At 27.9% G+C, this 12616-nt stretch overlaps 1 pseudogene across 1 annotated transcript; it reads left to right on the forward strand.

The window, feature by feature from the left end:
• The first annotated feature begins 3370 nt into the window (after window positions 1-3370).
• Window positions 3371-7881, forward strand: LOC111316202 (triacylglycerol lipase OBL1-like; annotated as a pseudogene). Its single transcript, XR_016333408.1, has 5 exons — window positions 3371-3711; window positions 5572-5769; window positions 5889-5922; window positions 6093-6701; window positions 7278-7881. The product of XR_016333408.1 is annotated as a triacylglycerol lipase OBL1-like (transcript).
• Window positions 7882-12616: the final 4735 nt, after the last annotated feature.

The raw sequence follows: 12616 nt of genomic DNA on the forward strand, positions 1-12616 counted from the left end.
TCCATCATGTTATTTTTAATAGAGGTATGACCTGACATTCACACGTTTTAGTCACTGAGTTACAGGTTTGACGATAAGAAAAAAAAACTATAAGAGTTTAAGTTCAATTGAATATTAATTTTTAAATATAATTATATGAATCAATTAAAAAAAATTTTAAATTCATTTTCTTCATGTTTAGTATGCCAAAGAAGAAAATAGAAGCTAAGAAAGGATTATTAATTCTAAAAAAATAAAAAAGACTATTAATTAAAATCCACCATACTTTCGTATTATAAATAAATATTGCTATAATCATTTGAGAAATTGTCTCTTTCCTTCACATATAAATAAATCAATGCAATATAATTAATCAATTCAAGTTTAGGTCAATTCATGGCTCTCGCTCTCATTACGAGAGCTGAGATCTAAGTTTCGGTACGTGCATACTAAAAAATTTATCAAGTGAGGTTAAAAAGCAAATATATATATATAAATTTATATTTTTTATCTATTTTTTTTCTTTTGTTGACTTTCTCAAAATTATATCTTCTTTCTTTTTTCAAGCACTTGATATATATATATTTATCTTTTTCAATAATTTATTACTTCTTATTTGTTAATCTATGAAAATAAAATATATACAAAGAGATTAAAAGATTATCTTTTAAAATATATAAATATATGAATATAAAATTTTTATACAAAATCTTTAATTAATAACAGTATCATTATTAAAATGAAGTAGAAATAGCAATAAGAAAATGATAAATATTTTTTATTATAATAAATGAAGTTTTAAATTTCACAAATGATATTGGAGAGCTAATTAACGCATATCCATTAAGATATATTTAAAAAATAATAAATTATTTAATTATTAAGTAAGCATATAACAATTATTTAATCCCGAGTTTAAAAACTCAACCATTGACATAGAGAATAAAAATTCAAGAAAAATCTTCAATATAAAGATATCTTTGTACATTTATCATGAAAAGTCTTAATATTTTAAAAATTATCATTAATATATTAAACACATTTCCTCAATTAATGAATGTAATCAATAAGCTATCTTTTATTGATTTAAGTAACAAAATTTTTACTATTTTCATTATTTAAAAGGTTTTTTGTATATTGCCATTAAAGCCTTGGCTAGTAGTAAAGAGGAAATCTTAAAATCTTGAAATTCTAGGTTTATCTGGTTTAAGTCTTACCATACATGTATAGGTTGGTCCAGCTTTATATTAGATTTATTTAATTATATGTTGCTTTGTTGTTTGGTTAACTTGTCTGTTTAATATAATTCATTGGTTACTTATGTATAATACTTGAATAAAATTATAATTTTTCTTGCACTAATAATTTCATAATATATCTTAATACTGGCAGATGCAATTGGTAAATCAAAACTAGTTTTTGTATTAAAAAGCACTAGGGCATAAATTAAATAATACTAATATTTTTTTTCTTAACTACTCTTTTTTTTTTTTTTCACAAATTATAGATTGATCCTAAATTACTTTTATTATATTATATATTGATTTTTAAATTTTCATTTCAATAAAATCAATTTATCTTAAATTTTATTTTTACTGAGATCAGTTTTATGATTTATCTTGTATCATTGTATAATATATTATAAAGAAATTCTAAATTTTAGTGGGGTCAAACGACGTGGGATATAATAATACTCCTGTATGGCAACTTTTTGGAATTTTTCATGCAAGTTGTTGACAGAGTAGCTACAAACAAAAACGGGTCATACTTCTGATCACCTAACAGTAAACTTAATTTACGTGCTGACAATTAGAAGTTCCACCACGCATATATAATTAGTGGAACGAGATGGTTAATTAACTAGATTACAAATTAATTAAGAAGTGATAGTTTACTAATATACATATATATATATATGTATATGTAAAATTGGATTGCTGATGCCATGCTGCAACAGTTCACCTTTCCCCAGGATTATTATGTAATTGAACCATGGAGCTCGATCCCATTCCTTATCATTTCTTCGCCAATAAAGAAACAGCAAAAAATTACCCTGTTGGATTGTTAGTTGTTACTCCTTTCATAAGGCCTGAAAAGACTGATAAAATATGTTAGGCATAGTAGAAATGGGAAGTTGATTTGGGTTTTAAAGCTTTTTCAAGATAAAAAAAAAAGGGTAATGGGCTGTCTTTTTTTTATCATGGATGGCAACTTTAGCATAATTATAAATGCAAAATATATACATATAACACCCTTAGACTAAAATGTTTTGACATAATCAATTTATTAAATGTACCATTTTTTATAAAAAAATTATCTCGATAGAGTATTTAATTCTCACTTATCGAAGAATTATTGTATTTATGGAATTTAAAAATTTTACGGATGATAGATAAAATAATAATAATAATAAAATAATTGATATGTTAAAGACACAATTCACACGTTCACATAATAATATTTTTCAATGTTTTCCTTCAATTAATTACATGAATGTCTGTCTGTCTTTCACACAACCAACTTGTGCGAATTGCTTATTTACATAGATGTTTTCGCTCGAGATCTAATTTTATTTTTTTAATAACAGGTAGATTTTGCTAAAAACAATGGCAAGTTGAACTTTAATCGATATTGGTGCATTAAATATTTTCATATAAGAGTTATCAAGGATTTTGATCCTTTTTGTGATATACATGATTTTTTACTTTTGAGGTAATATTAATTTATTAATTTTGAAATTAAGCTCAAGTAAAAACATGGTGAAAAGCTATTAGAAAAAGATGTTGCTAATGAAGTTGAGAATAGAAGGAACTGCACGTAATTTCTGAATTCTACAATGGGGTCCGCCATTAATGACCACAAATTCACTCATTTACACGTTTTAATCCAAAAATAATAGAAGTGGGTCAATGCTGATCAGCTAGTGGTAAAAAATTTGTAAATAATGGAGTCTCTGACTAATAATATTGAGTTCTGACTGATAAGTTTTTTTTTTTTTTTTCTAAATCAATTTCACTTGAAGGGTTAAAGAAAAAATCGATGAAATTGAGTAATACTATTATTTAAACAAATGAAGAACACTTGAAAACAAAAACCACATGGGTTTAGTCCAGTTAGCAAAAAGAAGTTTTCTCTTTTTGGCAATCAGGAATTTGATTTTTGTAAGGTGCATTTCAAAAATAAAATATTAAATACATACTCAAAAAAAGAATTAAGTCAAAGTAAAACTTGAAGATATTCGTGTTCATATTAAAAAAATATATATGTAAAAAAATTATGAACCCTCAATAATTAAGTCATGAATCTACCCCACTCTGTTCCTATCTCCACTATTTTTCTGTCTATAAATTGGGCATCAAAGCTGAGTAGCAGGCAACCCAAAAATCAATCACAACCTTAAAGTATTGTCGTGCTGTGTAGATCATGGAAGCCACGGCAGGCAAAAGGGGCTTCTGTAGCAATTATTTGCTATTGAACCCTAAGCAAGCCTCTTTCTTTGATATTTTTTGCATCTTGTTTTCTAGTAATTTAAAGAAGAGAAAATTTATCGATAGCTCTTATGAAAAAGTGGAAGATTTCTGGTATAGATTTTGTCTATTCCTCTCCGCAATGGCACAAAAATTTCTGCAAACGATATCGACGCCAATGGCGGCAGTTGGGACAGCGTTAGAGGACATGCTCAACCTTCTGCAAAATAATGGTGGCTTGCTCGGTCTCATAAAAAATATCATGCTAGGTATATTTACGTCTAAATCTTTGTTATTACTATTTTCACTTTGACACTCACATATAGATTAACTGATATTTGATGACCCATTTTGGTATCTTAGGGCAAAGTATTAACCAATATTGGCTTCCTGGTTCCAACTTGGAAGACGTTGCAGGCGTTTATACACAATGTTTTTTTTTTTTTTCTAATTTTCTTTCTTGCATATTTTTTATCATTTCATTTCCCTTCTATTCTCACCATTTACATATCTCTTCCAAGAAGAAAGCTCGTTAAAATTTGCTAGTATTAAAAATGAAATAATACTTAAATAAGTTCTCAAACTTTATTAAATGAAAAATAAGCTCTTGATCTTATAAGAAATTAAGATTATAATTTTTTTTTTATTATGAAGAGAACTTTGACGTTATGGAATATTGAACTTTATTTATCCATTAAAACCTTCTTGGTTGACTGATATAATTTGTAAAGAATACCTATAAGAATTTATTTGAATGAATTGGATGACATACTTAAAACGGATCTATTATAATAAATATGATAATCATGGATTGAAATGTATTCATTTTTTTTTAATTTAATGGTTATAATTATAGTAAAATAAAAATTCATTATTTTAATTATATACAATAGAAGATCAAGAGTTTATTTTATTTTGTAAAATTTGATTTATTTAAATATTATATCTATTAAAATCATATCCCATGTGGATAAATAGGAATCTTGATTCATTAATATTATTTTGCTATTTAGTTTGTATTTTCACTCATAGACAGGAGTTTATTTATTAAGCTTAAAGTATATATTTTGATTATTATCTGATTTTGATGTCTAGAGTAAACAAAGTGCTGGTACAGACAAGATTGCAACGATCTATCTAAATATTTGGACTTGCGGTAATATTTAGGGGGAATTACTAATTGGGAAAATAGAATATAAGTTATTTGAGTTTACTGCTATAGCAACAAATATTTATTAAGGAAATGAAAAAATTATAATTAATAAAAAGAAATGATATTTATCTTTTTGTCTTTAAGTTTTACCTGTTACCGGCGGGAAATTTCTTATGCATTGTTGTAAGTTAGTTTGGTTTGATAAAGGCAATTTTTTTTTTATTGGAGTCTTGTTGGTAAAGTTTCTCTTTTGGAGGATTTATTTTTGCTAGAATTTATATGATTTAGGTTGTTTTTAATTAAAGTGAATTTTTGTTGGTTTTTGTTTAGAATTCATCAAGTTTTAAAAGTTTATTTTGAATTAGCTTCTTTTGTTTTGTAAGTCCTTAAAATATTCATGAGTTTTTTTTTTTTTTTAATCATTTTGATTAATATTAATAATATTTGGTGCCCTAAACAAAAATTGTTATATATTTTTTCAATAAAAAAAGTCTTAATTTTTTCAACCTTTCTTATGAATTGTTGATTAGAACAAATCTTGACTTGTTGAGGTCGATTTTTAACCTTAGATAACTAGATCCAAACATGTTGTGGTCGTTTTCTTTTCTAATAGCTTGATAAAATTACCATTTCCTTCTAAATTATTATTATTTTTTCTTAATATAGCAAATTGAAAAAGTTTTAGGTTATCGGTTCATTACCCTTATGAGTGCAAACAATTATTGCGCCCGACAACCTCCATATTCCTGCTGACATAAAAATTGCTGTCTGCTTTAGTTGTTTTAACAAGGCCAAAGTAGAAATGTATTGTAGGAAACCTGAATAGATTGACTTGTGCCTAGACAATTGAAACCAAAAAGAAAAAGAAAAAAAATGCAATCTAATATATAGAAACTTTATGTTAATTTTTTGGAAAGAACTTCCTATTTTTGGGGAGAGCAGTAAATAAGGGTTGAGATTGTTTTTCATTCAACGGGGAAGGTTGTCATTCCAGACAGAAAGGCAGCAACATATCTGTCTATGGTTGGATTTTGTGACACGAGAATGGACCTAGACAGTAACATTAAATATGGAAATGCCATGTACTATCCAGCACTGTCGATGATGGCTAGTAAAGCAGTTTATAATAATGCTGCTTATACAGAAACCATTGTAAAGGGTCATTGGCAGGTACAAAAATGACGTTTTTTTTAAAAATTTTTTTTAAGATAAAGCATTTTAAAAATGTTTTCATGATTTTGTTTAGATAAATGAACTTACATAGTTTGCTATATCTACTTTGTATGCAGATGGAGCACTTGGGATTTGAAGATTATTGGAACGGTACCCAACATCTTGATTTTCAGGAAAACAATTACTGCTAATATATTTAAGAATATTTTTTTTCACTTTGGCCAATAGTATTGGGCAGTAATTAAAATTTTCCTATCTTTGTACATGCAATATTAAATGACTAATTAGTTGATTTAATTAGTTAATTTTTACTTTGGCAGATTTCCTACTAACAATCGATACACAAGCTTTCTTGTTTCGAGATAAAAGTGATGACCGTGACACTATTGTTGTCTGCTTTAGAGGAACTGAGCCGTTTAACGCAGATGATTGGTGTTCGGACGTCGATATCTCTTGGTACGAATTCCCTAACATTGGAAAGATTCATAGTGGATTCTTGAAAGCCTTAGGCATGCAGAAAATTGTAGGTTGGCCAAATGTAGTTGTGCCAGATCTAACCCGCAAAGCACCATTAGCTTACTACGACATAAGGGATAAGTTGAGAGACCTTTTGACCAAAAATCCTCAAGCAAAATTTATAGTAACGGGCCACAGTTTGGGTGGTGCCCTAGCAGTTCTGTTCCCAGCAATTGTGTTTTACCATAACGACACGTTGCTGCTGGAGAGAATGGAAGGAGTTTACACTTTTGGGTAACCTAGAGTCGGAGATGAGATGTTTGGGAATTACATGGAGAAGAATTTGAACAAGAATGGAATTGAATATTACAGATATGTTTACTGTAATGATATTGTTCCGAGGGTTCCATCTGATAACAATAGTCTTTTGTTCAAGCACTTTGGCTCCTGCGTCTACTACAACAGCAAAGGTAAGCAATGATTTTTTTTTTTTTAAGTTATTAAAAATTAAATTTTAATCACTGAAATTAAAAATAGAATATTATATCAAGAAATTACATGATTGTTGACAAGCAATGATCATCTCTTCAAGAATTAACTTTCTTTAGATAAAAAGAAAAAATTAAGAAAGTAAAAGAAAAATCAAAAGATTTCTGAACCATCATATTTTTGGAGTGTAGCTTTGCTATATTCATCTGAAGATATTGTCTGGGTTTTGTCATTCAATGAACATGTGCCTACACAGAGACAAATAATTCTATGTCTGACAATTTAGAAATTTAACAGCTCATATCTGCAATTATTTTATCTCTGCCACATATAAATAATCGATTCGGAAATTCCATAATTAACATTAGTTGTTTACAGATCAAATTTATGATATATCACTGTCATATAGTTGAAAACGTAAATGCTCCCCTCTTCCCGAAATTAATTTCCCCAGAGACGACAATTATTCAATATTCTCTTTAGATAGGAACAATGCTTTTATTGTGTTGTAACTATATGTACTAATTGTTTCTTAACCTACGAACAATCTTTGGAACTTTGAATGAAGATTGTTGACGAAGAACCATACAAGAACTACTTCTCAATTTGGGCCTTTTTCCCCATGCTAAAAAATGCTATATATGAGGTGATAAGAAGTTTCACTATAGCCAAGCAGAGGGGACCAGATTACAAAGAAGGGTGGGTGATGTTTGGTGTGAGACTATTTGGATTGGTGATCCCTGGTATACCAGCTCATTGCCCCCAGGATTATGTTAACTCCACCCGTCTAGGAGCCCCAGATGATGTTCTATTTCTTCCCTGCCACGAGAAAAAAACCAGTCACGAACTGCGCCTGCTAGTCCTGAATTAACAAGTCTTGTGGCCTGTCCTTCAATAAAATATTTAGGCCTACCAGACTTGGGATTTGGGAGTTGATTTGCATTATGGAGATTTCAATAAAAATAACTGGAAGGTATACACTTGCTACCAGTAGCACCTTTGTAACTAAATTAATGTTGTCGCTGTTAAAGCTTTTCAAGTTATATGTGTTTGGATCGATGTTTGTGATAATAATATAAAATGTTTTCATTCGGTTTCACAACATGGAAGATTGAAGTTTGAGCTTCAAGACTATTGCTTCCAGGAGTAAAGTTGAATGGCCAATCAATCAGATCCAGCTTTTGCTTAATAAACGATCGATCATAATTCAAAACCATGGCTTCATTAACAATATATCAACACAAAGTACATTTTTATGTTTCGATTAAATTTACGTATAATTTATATTAAAATTTTAAATCGTATTATTTTTATATTTAATATTTAAAATTATCGCATCTCATTTTAAATTTATTAAATCTTATATCGTAAGAATAATTTTATAAATCTTCCTAAATATTTATTGTTTCTTTCCAATCCAATCCGGTAGTTTATTAGATCCATTCAAAGTGGTACACCAATGCCGGAGAAGATATGGTTATAATTACCCATATCAAGAAATCGTGTTCCTAGCCGAATATCAAGCTGATTCTCTCCGTTTTTTTATTGTTAGCTTATTCAATTTTTAAAACATAATTAATTTTTTTGGTTACAAAATCAATGTTCATAAGAAGTTCATTTACGGTTTTACCAACGGCATACCCTTTTTTTTTTCTAATGATAATATAAGGTCCATATATTATAGGCCAGCTAAGAGTAAAAGGAAAGTTCATTCAATAATGGTTTAGATTTAATTGCTTCATTAAATTTCTTCGACGGCTCATAATGGAGATATTTTAGTACACACTGGGATTGTATTTTATAATTATTTTCTGCCAACATTTTGCCTGATTTGTTGGCTTATTTATTTGCTTGAAGCCACATTCTGTATCAAAATTATTACTCTCTTAGACTATCAATATTGGTGGCTGGACCAGCACATGCATGCTTCCCTAGTTAACAATTCACGTCCATGTCGTCTTTATTATTATTATTATTATTATTATTATTATCTTTTTATTATTATTATTATTATTTTGATAAAAGGTAATAGTTGAAAATTGAACAGAATAATTAATTAAAGGATTTAAATAATTAGTGTCATTTGCATAAAAAAAAATTAACGATCTCCTATGATTAGGGATGACGAACTAACCCGTCCCGACGGGTTTCGGCCCGACCCGATCCCACGGGATCGATTTTTTTTTTTTAAATTCGGATATCGAGTCGAGGTCGAGTCGGATAAAATAAAGAAACAATCGGGATCGAATCGGGGTCGGGTTTGCTTAAAACCCGATCCAACCCGATATTATATAAAACATTATTTTTTAATTAATTATTAAATTTTTTATTATATATATATTTATATAATGATATTTTTAAATATTTATATTTAAAAAATAATATTTTATATTTTAAAAAATAATATTTTATTAATTTCGGATCGAATCGGATCGAATACGATTTACATGATGTCGGATTCGGATATTCAAAATCAAAAAAATTTTCGAATTAAATCGAATTCAAATTTAATAAAAATTAAATCAGATCGAGTTTAAGACGAGCAAAACCTATCTCGAAGCCGAACAAAATCTGTCTCGAAGTCGATCCGATGTCAACATTACCTATGATCAGCGCAAGCAATCAAATCTCACGTGCATATGTCAGGGCCGAGGGTTAAGCCTAGCACCCGTGCAGCTTTAAGTTCCCGAATCGTGACAGATACACGTTTAATTTTCGCTTTTCAAGGCACTCCGCAAAATTCAATAGGCAATGGAATCAGCCAAAAAAAAAAATCATAACTAATTACACTAGTGGTTTAAAGATAAATGGAGCCTACTTGTCTCTAATATTGATTGTTATTAATTTATTATGCAGAATTAATATAGAGTTATCTATCTTAAGAGTCACCCTAAATTTTATATAGTTCATGTGTTTTATTTTTCTTTCTATTTGTTTATTATGGTTGATTTGAAAGTAGGATTAGGATTTTAATCCTAACATATAAATTGTCTCTTTCAAAAGTTATCTTGTCCACGTGTCTTTTTATTTTCTTTCATTCATCATTTTGCCCATATTTTCCTGTATTTTCCATTTAAAAAAAAAAAAAAGTTCTTTGAGAAAACGACAAAGGTGCTGAAAATTATGAATCTAAACAATTTTATGATTCATTGATTATAAAGCCTCGATACATCCATGTCTCGCTTCTGACGCATAATGTTAACGGTTGTTTTATAATAATAATAATAATAATAACAATCCTCTAATTTTTTATTTTTTTATTTTGATCACCAATTGTAAAAGTTTATTATTTTATCACTAATATTTATAAATTATTGTTTGTCACTCAATCATTAGATAATAAAGATATTGTTACATCATTTATCAAATATTTTGATCTCCATAATCAATATCTCATTATTGATGTTGTTTTATAACGATTTGATCACCAACATTTATAAAATTTAATATAATAAATTAATTTATTATTTTATTACTTAAATTAAAATATTTTGAGATTATACTTAGATAAATCCATGAATTATATAAAAATAAAAACAACCATTCGATATTTGTATAAAATTAAAGCTATTAATTTTTATTTTATTGTAATTATACCTTTTGAATTTAAAAAATTGATGAATAAATCCAGTTGTGACAACCCCATTTCTTATCCTTTCTTCTTCCCCAAAAAAGAAACAGTAAAAATAACCCTGTTGGCTTGTTCGTTATAAACATATAACACCTTTGGAGTAAAATGTTCTGACAGGATCAATATGCCAAATTTAAAAAAAAAAAGTTATATCATATAGAGTTTTTAAATCCCAATTTTTTTAATCAAGAATGGATTTTCAGTTATGTGAAAGATATCAATATAGTAATCTCATCCTTGAATTAACAAAGTCCAAAAGATACAAATCATATAATTTATTGATAGATAAATATATAAAATATTAAAATTTTAATTTTATTGATTAAAATTTAAATTTTAATTATCTGAAATATATAAAAAAAATCAGAAAAAATAGAGCATAAATAAAATCCTTGTACAGCTAAGCATGAAAAGATCTAAACTATCCACGTCCATTTTTGCAAGAAAATCTGCAAAAAACAATTTGTTTTCCTGTATGTGAATAAAATCATTCAATCCGATTATAACATCTCTGACCATATCAATCTCTTTGAAGATCTTCAAATCCTTCCAAGATTGATATTCCCTGTTAAACACCGAATAATCAGACAGCCACCTTTGAATCAGACGATCGATGAAATAATAATAATAATAAAACAAAATTGATATGTTAATGAATGCAACTCACACTGTCCCAGGATAATATTTTTTAATGTTTTAGTTCACTTGATGATTACATGAGTGTCTGTCCTTCCAACAACCCACTTGTTCGAATTGTTTATTTACGTAAACATTGACAAGATCTTACACTTTTATTTCAACAACTGGTAGGTTTTGCTAAAACCGAAGGCAAGTTGAACTTTTATCGATTTTGACGCTTTATATATACTTTCATAAAAGAGTGGTTAAAGATTGCGATTTTTTTATATATAATAAATGTTCTTGAATTTATATTTGATTTACGTAAGAAATTAATTTTAAATATATTTTTAGAATTTAATGTATTTATTTTTTAAAATTTTAAAATTATTTTTATAAAATTGATATGAAACTCAATAATTTTTTACTTTGTGAGGTAATGTTAAGTAGTTTATTAACATAAAAACATGGTGAAAAGCTATTAGAAACAGATCATTAATGTTCGGAATGAACTTGAGAATATATAAGGAATTTCTTGTAATTTCTGAGGTCTACGATGGAATCCACGATGATCACACATTCATTGATTCAGACGTTTTAATGGTTTCTTCATGTTTTACTGCTCCAGAGAAAAACTCCAAGAGAAGAAATGGGTGAAAAAACCCAATTTGTTTCTATCTCCAATAGTTTTCTGTCTATAAAAATATCACAATCCAGAAGTATTGTTTTGCTCTAAAGATCATGGAAGCCATGGCCGGCTACAAGGGCTTCTGTAGCATGCATATCTCTTTGTTACTCTCGGTTTAGTCGCCATGGATGGCAACTTTCCCGTAATTATAAAATCTTCCGCCAACGAAATTTCACATATTAAAGTACATTAAAAAAATAATATAATAAAAAATACACGCAATATTATTTTAATTATTTTTGTAGAATTTAAAAATTTTACGAACGTAAGACAAAATAATAATAATAATAATAATAATAATAATAATAATAACATAATATAATTGATATGTTAAGCATGCAATTCACATGTTCACAGTAATATTTTTCAATGTTTGCGTTCCCTTCATCACTGGCTTGTGTTAATAAAGTCATTGAGATCTGACACTATTTCTGAATGACAGGTGGATTTTGCTAAAACCGAAGGCAAGTTGACCTCTTTTTTGGGTGCATAAGGCAAGTTGAACTTTTATTGATATTCATGCTTTACATGTGTAATATATAAAATATATTTTTTTAATTTTTGAGTTAATATTAGTTTATTAACTTTGGAATATAAGAAACTTATTAAAATTTTTGAGTTCTAAAATCCGCGTTGAGCACGCATTTACTGATTCAGACGTTTTAATGGCGTTCGTGCTTTGCTTTACTCCTCCAAATAAGAAATCCAAGGAAAGATCGAAGCGAGTGTATGCTGATCGGACTGGTGCCTAGTGGTCAAAAATTTGTAAATAATGGAATATTCGTTTAAGATTAATATTTATTATTGACTGATGATGCTTTTTGTAAAATCAATATTACTTGAAGGGGAAAGGGAAAATTCAATTAAATTGAGTAATGTTATTAGTCTTTTTTAACAAAAAAATTACAGTTTAAATATAAAGAAGAAGAATATAAATATTGATATTTAAATTTTAAATTTAT

This window comes from Durio zibethinus, chromosome 24 (assembly GCF_047325235.1).
Source record: "Durio zibethinus cultivar Kanyao isolate XHJ-2024 chromosome 24, ASM4732523v1, whole genome shotgun sequence".
NCBI classification, from domain to species: Eukaryota; Viridiplantae; Streptophyta; class Magnoliopsida; order Malvales; family Malvaceae; genus Durio; species Durio zibethinus.